The sequence below is a fragment of the Scyliorhinus torazame genome, chromosome 27, assembly GCF_047496885.1.
Source record: "Scyliorhinus torazame isolate Kashiwa2021f chromosome 27, sScyTor2.1, whole genome shotgun sequence".
Taxonomy (NCBI): domain Eukaryota; kingdom Metazoa; phylum Chordata; class Chondrichthyes; order Carcharhiniformes; family Scyliorhinidae; genus Scyliorhinus; species Scyliorhinus torazame.
In genome coordinates this window covers 6,796,155-6,809,558 of record NC_092733.1, presented here as the reverse complement: position 1 = coordinate 6,809,558, position 13,404 = coordinate 6,796,155, and positions in this window count along the sequence as shown.

Genomic DNA, 13,404 nt, shown 5'->3' with positions numbered 1-13,404 from the left:
TAACTGCCTCTGTGTTATACTGTGTTATACTGAGATAACTGCCCCTGTGTTATACTGAGATAACTGCCCCTGTGTTACACTGTGTTATACTGAGGTATCTGCCCCCGTGTTACACTGTGTTATACTGAGATATCTACCCCTGAGTTACGCTGTGTTATACTGAGATAACTGCCCCTGTGGTATACTGTGTTACACTGAGATAACTGCCCCTGTGTTACACTGTGTTATACTGAGATACCTGCCCCTGTGTTACATTGTGTTTTTCTGAGATACCTGCCCCTGTGTTGCACTGTGTTATACTGAGATAACTGCCTCTGTGTTACACTGTGTAATACTGAGATACCTGCCCCTGTGTTACACTGTGTTTTTCTGAGATACCTGCCCCTGTGTTAAACTGTGTTATACTGAGATATCTGCCTCTCTGTTGTACTGAGATATCTGCCCTTGCATTATTCTGTGTTATACTGAGATATCTGCCCCTGTGTTACACTGTGTTATACTGAGATACCTGCCCCTGTGTTATACTGTGTTTTTCTGAGATACCTGCCCCTGTGTTAAACTGTGTTATACTGAGATATCTGCCTCTCTGTTGTACTGAGATATCTGCCCTTGCATTATTCTGTGTTATACTGAGATATCTGCCCCTGTGTTACACTGTGTTATACTGAGATATCTGCCCCTGTGTTACACTGTCTGAGATAACTGCCCCTGTATTATACTGTGTTATACTGAGATATCTGCCCCTGCGTTACACTGTGTTATGCTGAGATATCTGCCCCTGTGTTACACTGTGTTATACTGAGATATCTGCCTCTGTGTTACACTGTGTTAAACTGAGATACCTGCCTCGGTGTTACACTGTGTTATACTGAGAAATCTGTCCCTGTGTTTCACTGTGTTATACTGAGATATCTGCCTCGGTGTTACACTGTGTTATACTGAGAAATCTGTCCCTGTGTTTCACTGTGTTATACTGAGATAACTGCCTCTGTGTTACACTGTGTTATACTGAGATACCTCCCTCTGTGTTACACTGTCTGAGATAACTGCCCCTGTGTTATACTGTGTTATACTGAGATATCTGCCCCTGCGTTACACTGTGTTATGCTGAGATATCTGCCCCTGTGTTACACTGTGTTATACTGAGATACCTGCCCCTATGATACACTGTGTTATACTGAGATATCTGCCTCTGTGTTTCACTGTGTTATACTGAGATACCTGCCTCTGTGTTATACTGAGATAACTGCCCCTGTGTTAAACTGAGATCACTACCCCTGTGTTACATTGTGTTTTCTGAGATAACTGCCCCTGTGTTACACTGTGTTATCCTGAGATAACTGCTTCTGTGTTACACTGTGTTATATTGAGATAACTGCCTCTGCGTTATACTGTGTTATACTGAGATAACTGCCCCTGTGTTAAAGTGAGATCACTGCTCCTGTGTTGCATTGTGTTTTCTGAGATATCTGCCCCTGTGTTATACTGTGTTATACTGAGATATCTGCCTTTGTGTTACACTGTGTTTCCTGAGATAACTGCCCCTGTGTTATCCTGCGTTATACTGAGATATCTGCCTCTGTGTTACACTGTTTTCGACTCAGATAACTGCCCCTGTGTTACACTGTGTTATACTGAGATAACTGCCTCTGTGTTATACTGTGTTAAGCTGAGATAACTGCCCCTGTGTTACACTGTGTTATACTGAGATAACTGCCTCTGTGTGATACTGTGTTATCCTGAGATATCTGCCCCTGTGTTCCACTGTGTTATACTGAGATAACTGCCCCTGTGTTATACTGTGTTAAACTGAGATAACTGCCCCTGTGTTACACTGTGTTATACTGAGGTATCTACCCCTGTGTTATACTGAGAAAACTGCCCCTGTGTTACACTGTGTTAGACTGAGGTATCTGCCCCCGTGTTACACTGTGTTATACTGAGATATCTACCCCTGTGTTAAACTGTGTTAGACTGAGATATCTGCCCCTGTATTACACTGTATTATACTGAGATATCTACCACCGTGTTACACTGTGTTACACTGAGGTATCTGCCTCTGTGTTACACTGTGTTATACTGAGATATCTGCCCCTGTGTTACACTGTGTTCTACTGAGATATCTGCCCCTGAGTTACGCTGTGTTATACTGAGATAACTGCCCCTGTGGTATACTGTGTTACACTGAGATAACTGCCCCTGTGTTACACTGTGTTATACTGAGATATCTGCCCCTGTGTTACATTGTGTTTTTCTGAGATACCTGCCCCTGTGTTACACTGTGTTATACTGAGATACCTGCCCCTGTGTTAAACTGTGTTATACTGAGATACCTGCCCCTGCGTTACACTGTGTAATACTGAGATAACTGCCCCTGTGTTACACTGTGTTTTTCTGAGATACCTGCCCCTGTGTTAAACTGTGTTATACTGAAATATCTGCCTCTGTGTTATACTGTGTTCTCCTGAGATATCTGCCTCGGTGTTACACTGTTTTATACTGAGATATCTGTCCCTGTGTTTCACTGTGTTATACTGAGATAACTGCCTCTGTGTTACACTGTGTTATACTGAGATACCTCCCTCTGTGTTACACTGTCTGAGATAACTGCCCCTGTGTTATACTGTGTTATACTGAGATACCTGCCCCTGTGTTACACTGTGTTATGCTGAGATATCTGCCCCTGTGTTACACTGTGTTATACTGAGATACCTGCCCCTATGATACACTGTGTTATACTGAGATATCTGCCTCTGTGTTACACTGTGTTATACTGAGATACCTGCCTCTGTGTTATACTGTGTTATACTGAGATGCCTGCCCCTGTGTTACACTGTGTTATACTGAGATAACTGCCCCTGTGTTACACTGTGTTATCCTGAGATAACTGCCTCTGTGTTATACTGTGTTCTCCTGAGATATCTGCCTCGGTGTTACACTGTGTTATCCTGAGATAACTGCCCCTGTGTTACACTGTGTTATACTGAGATACCTGCCCCTATGATACACTGTGTTATACTGAGATATCTGCCTCTGTGTTACACTGTGTTATACTGAGATACCTGCCTCTGTGTTATACTGTGTTATACTGAGATGCCTGCCCCTGTGTTACACTGTGTTATACTGAGATAACTGCCCCTGTGTTACACTGTGTTATCCTGAGATAACTGCCTCTGTGTTACACTGTGTTATACTGAGATAACTGCCCCTGTGTTACACTGTGTTATCCTGAGATAACTGCCCCTGTGTTATACTGTATTAAACTGAGATAACTGCCCCTGTGTTACACTGTGTTATACTGAGATAACTGCCCCTGTGTTAAACTGAGATCACTGCCCCTGTGTTGCATTGTGTTTTCTGAGATATCTGCCCCTGTGTTACACTGTGTTATATTGAGATAACTGCCTCTGTGTTATACTGTGTTATACTGAGATAACTGCTTCTGTGTTACACTGTGTTATACTGAGATATCTGCCCCTGTGTTACACTGTGTTATACTGAGATATCTGCCCCTGTGTTACACTGTGTTATATTGAGATAACTGCCTCTGTGTTATACTGTGTTATACTGAGATAACTGCCCCTGTGTTATACTGAGATAACTGCCCCCGTGTTACACTGTGTTATACTGAGATATCTACCCCTGAGTTACGCTGTGTTATACTGAGATAACTGCCCCTGTGGTATACTGTGTTACACTGAGATAACTGCCCCTGTGTTACACTGTGTTATACTGAGATACCTGCCCCTGTGTTACACTGTGTTATACTGAGATAACTGCCTCTGTGTTACACTGTGTCATACTGAGATATCTGCCTCTGTGTTAAACTGTGTTATACTGAGATACCTGCCCCTGTGTTACACTGTGTTATACTGAGATATCTGCCTCTGTGTTGTACTGAGATATCTGCCCTTGCATTATTCTGTGTTATACTGAGATATCTGCCCCTGTGTTACACTGTGTTATACTGAGATACCTGCCCCTGTGTTATACTGTGTTCTCCTGAGATAACTGCCCCTGTGTTATCCTGTGTTCTACTGAGATATCTGCCTCTGTGTTACACTGTGTTCGACTCAGATAACTGCCCCTGTGTTACACTGTGTTATACTGAGGTATCTGCCTCTGTGTTACGCTGTGTTATAGCGAGATATCTGCCCCGGTGTTACACTGTGTTATACTGAGATAACTGCCTCTGTGTTAAACTGTGTTAGACTGAGATATCTGCCCCTGTGTTACACTGTATTATACTGAGATATCTACCCCCGTGTTACACTGTGTTATACTGAGATATCTGCCCCTGTGTTACACTGTGTTATACTGAGGTATCTACCCCCGTGTTATACTGTGTTAGACTGAGATATCTGCCCCTGTGTTACACTGTGTTATACTGAGATATCTACCCCTCTGTTATACTGTGTGATACTGAGATATCTGCCCCTGTGTTACACTGTGTTATACTGTGATAACTGCCTCTCTGTTACACTGTCTTATACTGAAATATCTGTCCCTGTGTTACACTGTGTTATACTGAAATATCTGCCCCTGTGTTACACTGTATTATACTGAGATATCTACCCCCGTGTTACACTGTGTTATACTGAGATATCTGCCCCTGTGTTACACTGTGTTAACCTGAGATAACTGCTTCTGTGTTACACTGTGTTATACTGAGATATCTGCCTTTGTGTTACACTGTGTTTCCTGAGATAACTGCCCCTGTGTTATCCTGTGTTCTACTGAGATATCTGCCTCTGTGTTACACTGTGTTCGACTCAGATAACTGCCCCTGTGTTACACTGTGTTATACTGAGGTATCTGCCTCTGTGTTACGCTGTGTTATAGCGAGATATCTGCCCCGGTGTTACACTGTGTTATACTGAGATAACTGCCTCTGTGTTAAACTGTGTTAGACTGAGATATCTGCCCCTGTGTTACACTGTATTATACTGAGATATCTACCCCCGTGTTACACTGTGTTATACTGAGATATCTGCCCCTGTGTTACACTGTGTTATACTGAGGTATCTACCCCCGTGTTATACTGTGTTAGACTGAGATATCTGCCCCTGTGTTACACTGTGTTATACTGAGATATCTACCCCTGTGTTATACTGTGTGATACTGAGATATCTGCCCCTGTGTTACACTGTGTTATACTGTGATAACTGCCTCTGTGTTACACTGTCTTATACTGAAATATCTGTCCCTGTGTTACACTGTGTTATACTGAGATAACTGCCTCTGTGTTACACTGTGTTATACTGAGATACCTGCCTCTGTGTTACACTGTCTGAGATAACTGCCCCTGTGTTATACTGTGTTATACTGAAATATCTGTCCCTGTGTTACACTGTGTTATACTGAGATATCTGCCCCTGTGTTACACTGTGTTATATTGAGATAACTGCCTCTGTGTTATACTGTGTTATACTGAGTTAACTGCCCCTGTGTTATACTGAGATAACTGCCCCTGTGTTACACTGTGTTATACTGAGGTATCTGCCCCCGTGTTACACTGTGTTATACTGAGATATCTACCCCTGAGTTACGCTGTGTTATACTGAGATAACTGCCCCTGTGGTATACTGTGTTACACTGAGATAACTGCCCTTGTGTTACATTGTGTTTTTCTGAGATACCTGCCCCTGTGTTGCACTGTGTTATACTGAGATAACTGCCTCTGTGTTACACTGTGTAATACTGAGATACCTGCCCCTGTGTTAAACTGTGTTATACTGAGATATCTGCCTCTCTGTTGTACTGAGATATCTGCCCTTGCATTATTCTGTGTTATACTGAGATATCTGCCCCTGTGTTACACTGTGTTATACTGAGATACCTGCCCCTGTGTTATACTGTGTTATACTGAGATATCTGCCCCTGTGTTACACTGTGTTATACTGCGATACCTGCCCCTGTGTTATACTGTGTTCTCCTGAGATATCTGCCTCGGTGTTACACTGTGTTATACTGAGAAATCTGTCCCTGTGTTTCACTGTGTTATACTGAGATAACTGCCTCTGTGTTACACTGTGTTATACTGAGATACCTCCCTCTGTGTTACACTGTCTGAGATAACTGCCCCTGTGTTATACTGTGTTATACTGAGATATCTGCCCCTGCGTTACACTGTGTTATGCTGAGATATCTGCCCCTGTGTTACACTGTGTTATACTGAGATACCTGCCCCTATGATACACTGTGTTATACTGAGATATCTGCCTCTGTGTTACACTGTGTTATACTGAGATACCTGCCTCTGTGTTATACTGTGTTATACTGAGATGCCTGCCCCTGTGTTACACTGTGTTATTCTGAGATACCTACCCTGCGTTACACTGTGTTATACTGAGATAACTGCCCCTGTGTTACACTGTGTTATCCTGAGATAACTGCCTCTGTGTTACACTGTGTTATATTGAGATAACTGCCTCTGTGTTATACTGAGATAACTGCCCCTGTGTTAAACTGAGATCACTGCCCCTGTGTTGCATTGTGTTTTCTGAGATACCTGCCCCTGTGTTACACTGTGTTATCCTGAGATAACTGCCCCTGTGTTACACTGTGTTATACTGAGATACCTGCCCCTGTGTTACACTGTGTGATCCTGAGATAACTGCCTCTGTGTTACACTGTGTTATACTGAGATAACTTCCCCTGTGTTATACTGTGTTATACTGAGATATCTGCCTTTGTGTTACACTGTGTTATACTGAGATATCTACCCCGTGTTATACTGTGTGATACTGAGATATCTGCCCCTGTGTTACACTGTGTTATACTGAGATAACTGCCTCAGTGTTACACTGTGTTATACTGAAATATCTGTCCCTTTGTTACACTGTGTTATACTGAGATAACTGCCTCTGTGTTACACTGTGTTATACTGAGATACCTGCCTCTATGTTACAATGTCTGAGATAACTGCCCCTGTGTTATACTGTGTTATACTGAAATATCTGTCCCTGTTTTACACTGTGTTATACTGAGATATCTGTCCCTGTGTTACACTGTGTTATACTGAAATATCTGTCCCTGTGTTACACTGTGTTATCCTGAGATATCTGCCCCTGTGTTACACTGTGTTAGCCACGATAACTGCCCCTGTGTTATACTGAGATTTCTGCCTCTGTGTTACACTGTGTTATACTGAAATATCTGTCCCTGTGTCACACTGTGTTATCCTGAGATATCTGCCCCTGTGTTACACTGTGTTATACTTAGATAACTGCCTCTGCGTTATACTGTGTTATACTGAAATATCTGTCCCTGTGTTACACTGTGGTATACTGAGATAACTGCCTCTGTGTTACACTATGTTATACTTAGATACCTCCCTCTGTGTTACACTGTCTGAGATAACTGCCCCTGTGATATACTGTGTTATACTGAGATATCTGCCCCTGCGTTACACTGTGTTATGCTGAGATATCTGCCCCTGTGTTACACTGTGCTATACTGAGATACCTGCCCCTATGTTACACTGTGTTATACTGAGATATCTTCCTCTGTGTTACACTGTGTTATACTGAGATACCTGCCCCTGTGTTACACTGTCTGAGATAACTGCCCCTGTGTTATACTGTGTTATACTGAAATATCTGTCCCTGTGTTACACTGTGTTATACTGAGATATCTGTCCCTGTGTTACACTGTGTTACACTGAAATATCTGTCCCTGTGTTACACTGTGTTATCCTGAGATATCTGCCCCTGTGTTACACTGTGTTATACTGAGATAACTGCCCCTGTGTTATACTGTGTTATACTGAGATACCTGTCCCTGTGTTATACTGTGTTATACTGAAATAACTGCCCCTGTGTTACACTGTGTTATACTTAGATAACTGCCTCTGCGTTATACTGTGTTATACTGAAATATCTGCCCCTGTGTTACACAATATTAATCTTGAGATAACTGCCCCTCTGTTATACTGTGTTCTACTGAGATAACTGCCCCTGCGTTAGACTGTGTTATACTGAGGTACCTGCCCCTGTGTTACACTGTGTTATACTGAGATAACTGCCTCTGTGTTACACTGTGTTATACTGAAATATCTGTCCCTGTGTTACACTGTGTTATACTGAGATAACTGCCTCTGCGTTATACTGTGTTATACTGAAATATCTGCCCCTGTGTTACACAATATTAATCTTGAGATAACTGCCCCTCTGTTATACTGTGTTCTACTGAGATAACTGCCCCTGCGTTAGACTGTGTTATACTGAGGTACCTGCCCCTGTGTTACACTGTGTTATACTGAGATAACTGCCTCTGTGTTACACTGTGTTATACTGAAATATCTGTCCCTGTGTTACACTGTGTTATACTGAGATAACTGCCTCTGTGTTACACTATGTTATACTGAGATACCTCCCTCTGTGTTACACTGTCTGAGATAACTGCCCCTGTGATATACTGTGTTATACTGAGATATCTGCCCCTGTGTTACACTGTGTTATACTGAGATAACTGCCTCTGTGTTACACTGTGATATACTGAGATATCTGGCCCTGCATTACACTGTGTTATACTGAGATAACTGCCCGTGTGTTACACTGTGTTATACTGAGATAACTGCCCCTGTGTTACACTGTGTTAAACTGAGACAACTGCCCCTGTGTTACACTGTGTTATACTGAGATATCTACGCCTGTGTTATACTGTGTTAGACTGAGATATCTGCCCCGGTGTTACACTGTGATATACTGATACCTGCCTCTGTGTTATACTGTGTTATACTGAGATACCTACCCCTGTGTTACACTGTATCATACTGAGATATCTACCCCCGTGTTACACTGTGTTATACTGAGATACTTGCCTCTGTGTTACACTGTGTTATACTGTGTTATACTGAGATACCTACCCCTGTGTTACACTGTATCATACTGAGATATCTACCCCCGTGTTACACTGTGTTATACTGAGATATCTGCCTCTGTGTTACACTGTGTTATACTGAGATATCTGCATCTGTGTTACACTGTGTTATACTGAGGTATCTACCCCTGTGTTATACTCTGTTATACTGAGATATCTGCCCCTGTGTTACACTGTGTTATACTGAGATAACTGCCTCTCTGTTATACTGTGTTATACTGAGATAACTGCCTCTGTGTTATACTGTGTTATCCTGAGATATCTGCCCCTGTGTTACACTGTGTTATACTGTGATACCTGCCCCTGTGTTACACTGTGTTTTACTGAGATATCTGTCCCTGTGTTATACTGTGTTATACTGAGATAACTGCCTCTGTGTTATACTGTGTTATACTGAGATACCTGCCCCTGTGTTACACTGTGTTATACTGAGATAACTGCCTCTGTGTTATACTGTGTTATCCTGAGATATCTGCCCCTGTGTTACACTGTGTTATACTATGATACCTGCCCCTGTGTTACACTGTGTTTTACTGAGATATCTGTCCCTGTGTTATACTGTGTTATACTGAGATAACTGCCTCTGTGTTATACTGTGTTATACTGAGATAACTGCCCCTGTGTTACACTGTGTTATACTATGATACCTGCCCCTGTGTAACACTGTGTTTTACTGAGATATCTGTCCCTGTGTTATACTGTGTTATCCTGAGATAACTCCCCCTGTGTTATACTGAGATTTCTGCCCCTGTGTTATACTGAGATATCTGCCCCTGCGTTACACTGTGTTATCATGAGATAACTGCCCCTGTGTTATACTGAGATATCTGCCCCTGTGTTACACTGTGTTATACTGAGATAACTGCCTCTGTGTTACACTGTGTTATACTGAGTTATGTGCCCCTGCGTTACACTGTGTTATACTGAGATAACTGCCTCTGTGTTATACTGTGTTATCCTGAGATATCTGCCCCTGTGTTACACTGTGTTATACTATGATACCTGCCCCAGTGTTATACTGTGTTATACTGAGATAACTGCCTCTGTGTTATACTGTGTTATACTGAGATAACTGCCTCTGTGTTATACTGTGTTATCCTGAGATAACTGCCCCTGTGTTATACTGAGATATCTGCCCCTGCGTTACACTGTGTTATCATGAGATAACTGCCCCTGTGTTATACTGAGATTTCTGCCCCTGTGTTATACTGAGATATCTGCCCCTGTGTTACACTGTGTTATACTGAGATAACTGCCTCTGTGTTATACTGAGATAACTGCCTCTGTGTTATACTGTGTTATCCTGAGATATCTGCCCCTGTGTTACACTGTGTTATACGATGATACCTGCCCCTTTGTTACACTGTGTTTTACTGAGATATCTGTCCCTGTGTTATACTGTGTTATACTGAGATAACTGCCTCTGTGTTATACTGTGTTATACTGAGATAACTGCCTCTGTGTTATACTGTGTTATCCTGAGATATCTGCCCCTGTGTTACAATGTGTTATACTATGATACCTGCCCCTGTGTTACACTGTGTTTTACTGAGATATCTGTCCCTGTGTTATACTGTGTTATAATGAGATAACTGCCTCTGCGTTATACTATGTTATACTGAGATAACTGCCCCTGTGTTATACTGAGATTTCTGCCCCTGTGTTATACTGAGATATCTGCCCCTGCGTTACACTGTGTTATCATGAGATAACTGCCCCTGTGTTATACTGAGATATCTGCCCCTGTGTTACACTGTGTTATACTGAGATAACTGCCTCTGTGTTACACTGTGTTATACTGAGTTATGTGCCCCTGCGTTACACTGTGTTATACTGAGATATCTACCCCTGTGTTACACTGTGTTACACTGAGATATCTGCCGCTGTGTTACACTGTGTTATACTGAGATATCTGCCGCTGTGTTACACTGTGTTATACTGAGATATCTGCCCCTGTGTTACACTGTGTTATACTGAGATATCTGCCCCTGTGTTACACTGTGTTATACTGAGATATCTGCCCCTTTGTTACACTGTGTTATACTGAGATATCTGCCCCTGTGTTACACTGTGTTATACTGAGATATCTGCCGCTGTGTTACACTGTGTTACACTGAGATAATATCCCCTGCGTTACACTGTGTTATACTGAGATTACACCCCCTGTGTTACACTGTGTTATACTGAGATATCTGCCCCTGTGTTACACTGTGTTATACTGAGATATCTGCCGCTGTGTTACACTGTGTTATACTGAGATAACTGCCCCTGTGTTATACTGTGTTACACTGAGATAATATCCCCTGTATTACACTGTGTTATACTGAGATATCTGCCCCTGTGTTATGCTGTACTGTTTGATATGTCATGAAATCAGGATCCAATTTCTCTTTTGAAGAAACAATATCTGAGAGTACAGGAGACATGTGCAATGTGAATGATAGAATGTGAAATATCTCAGGAAACAGTGATCAGTTAGGGGTTAGGAACATCTCACGTTCCTGGATCCTGAAAGTGAGTCAATCAGACAATACAATGATTCTCACACACCAAGAGGAAAAGTGACATCACACTGACATCCTACAGGCATATCGCAGACCTCACACAGACATCACAGAGACATCATACAGAGTCACCCAGGTGTCATACAGACACACTAAATGTTACACAGATATCCCACAGACGACACACAGACATCACACATATGTCACAAAGTAAACAAAAAAATACTATGATTCTAAGATTCTATGATGTCACACATATGACACACAGGCATCCCAGACATCACACAGATGACACACAGACATCACACATATGTCACAAAGCCAACACAAAATTCTATGATTCTAAGATTCTATGATGTCACACATATGACACTCAGGCAACCCAGACATCACACAGACGTCACACAGACATCACACAGACGTGACATCACACAGACGTGACATCACACAGACGTGACATCACTCAGACGTCACACGGTCACACAGACATCACACAGACATCACACCGACGTCACGGGCGTCACACAGACATCGCACAGACGTGACATCACACAGATGACACACCGACGTCACACGGACATCACACAGACATCGCACAGACGTGACATCACACAGACGTGACATCACACAGACGTGACATCACACAGACATCACACAGATGACACACAGACACAGATGTCACACAGGGGGGCACACAGACAACACACAGATGTCACACAGTAACCTGTCACCATCAGGTGGCTTTGTGAATAAAATATTTTATTTGAAATGTAGAAAATTAAAAGCAAAAATTTACAATTGTGAATCCAGAGAGATGTTCCTAACAATTGGTGAACTCAGGGTGAACCAAGCCTCAGGATTGCTGCAACCAACCGAGAACACGATGCTGTGAAACTGGAAGGACCGGAAGAGACACTCCGAGCGGATAGTCCTGCCCAGGGAAGGGGCAGCGGGGGCCTGCATTTGGCACCAGACCCACGCAGCCAGAAGTGCGGAGTGTTGAACAAATCGGTGAGGCTCAGTGACTGACACACAAGAAGATGACTTATCTGCTCTCCCCTCCCCCCTTCCCCAGTGGTAGATCGTGATGGAATCCACCCCAGGCCCCTGCCACAGTAGACACTGTGAGAGAAGCTTCCTGTTGACTCCCACTTTGATCTTTTTTGATCTCGGGAAAAAAAATGAAAATCGCTTATTGTCACAAGTAGGCTTCAAATGAAGTTACTGTGAAAAGCTTCCAAGAGACTTAACACCTTTAAACAGAATCACATCAGGTTAAAGGCTTTACTATTATGAGTTTAAATCACCGAAATGATCCAGAGATAGTCTTTCATGGCAGAGATCACAGCAGATCCAGCTCACTGCAAACACAGACACTGCCAAGCTCCTTTCAAACTGCAGCTCTCTGGAAACACAGCCACACACAAGCTGCTTTTTCAAACTCAAACTTCAAAATAAAATGAAATGAAAATCGCTTATTGTCACAAGTAGGCTTCAAATGAAGTTACTGTGAAAAGCCCCTCGTCGCCACATTCCGGCGCCTGTTCGGGGAGGCTGGTAAGGGAATTGAACCGTGCTGCTGGCCTGCTTTGGTCTGCTTTCAAAGCCAGCGATTTAGCCCTGTGCTAAACAGCCCCTCTTGGTTTAGAATTGGCATTTGTCCCTGTGAGAGATTGCAAATGTCAGCAGATTAAATTCAGGAATTGTGTGTGCTCCCTCTGTAGATGAGCTGAGGAATGGGAAGCTGCACTTGGTGGGATTGGAATATCTCCTCTCCCGCCTATTTGACCGCAGGAGCCTCACTGTGTGACTGATTCCGGACCCCATGTCTTCCACACCTCATGTGCACTGATGACACATCACCGGTTTCAGATGGGGATATTTCTCATTCCAAGAATGACCCCGGTGTTCTCCGGCTGCAGATCCTGTTTTGCCACCTCGGCAATGTTGTGCATGGGAACAGGAGCAGGATAGCACCGTGGACAATCCAGAGGCGGAATAACGGTCCGAGAAGCCG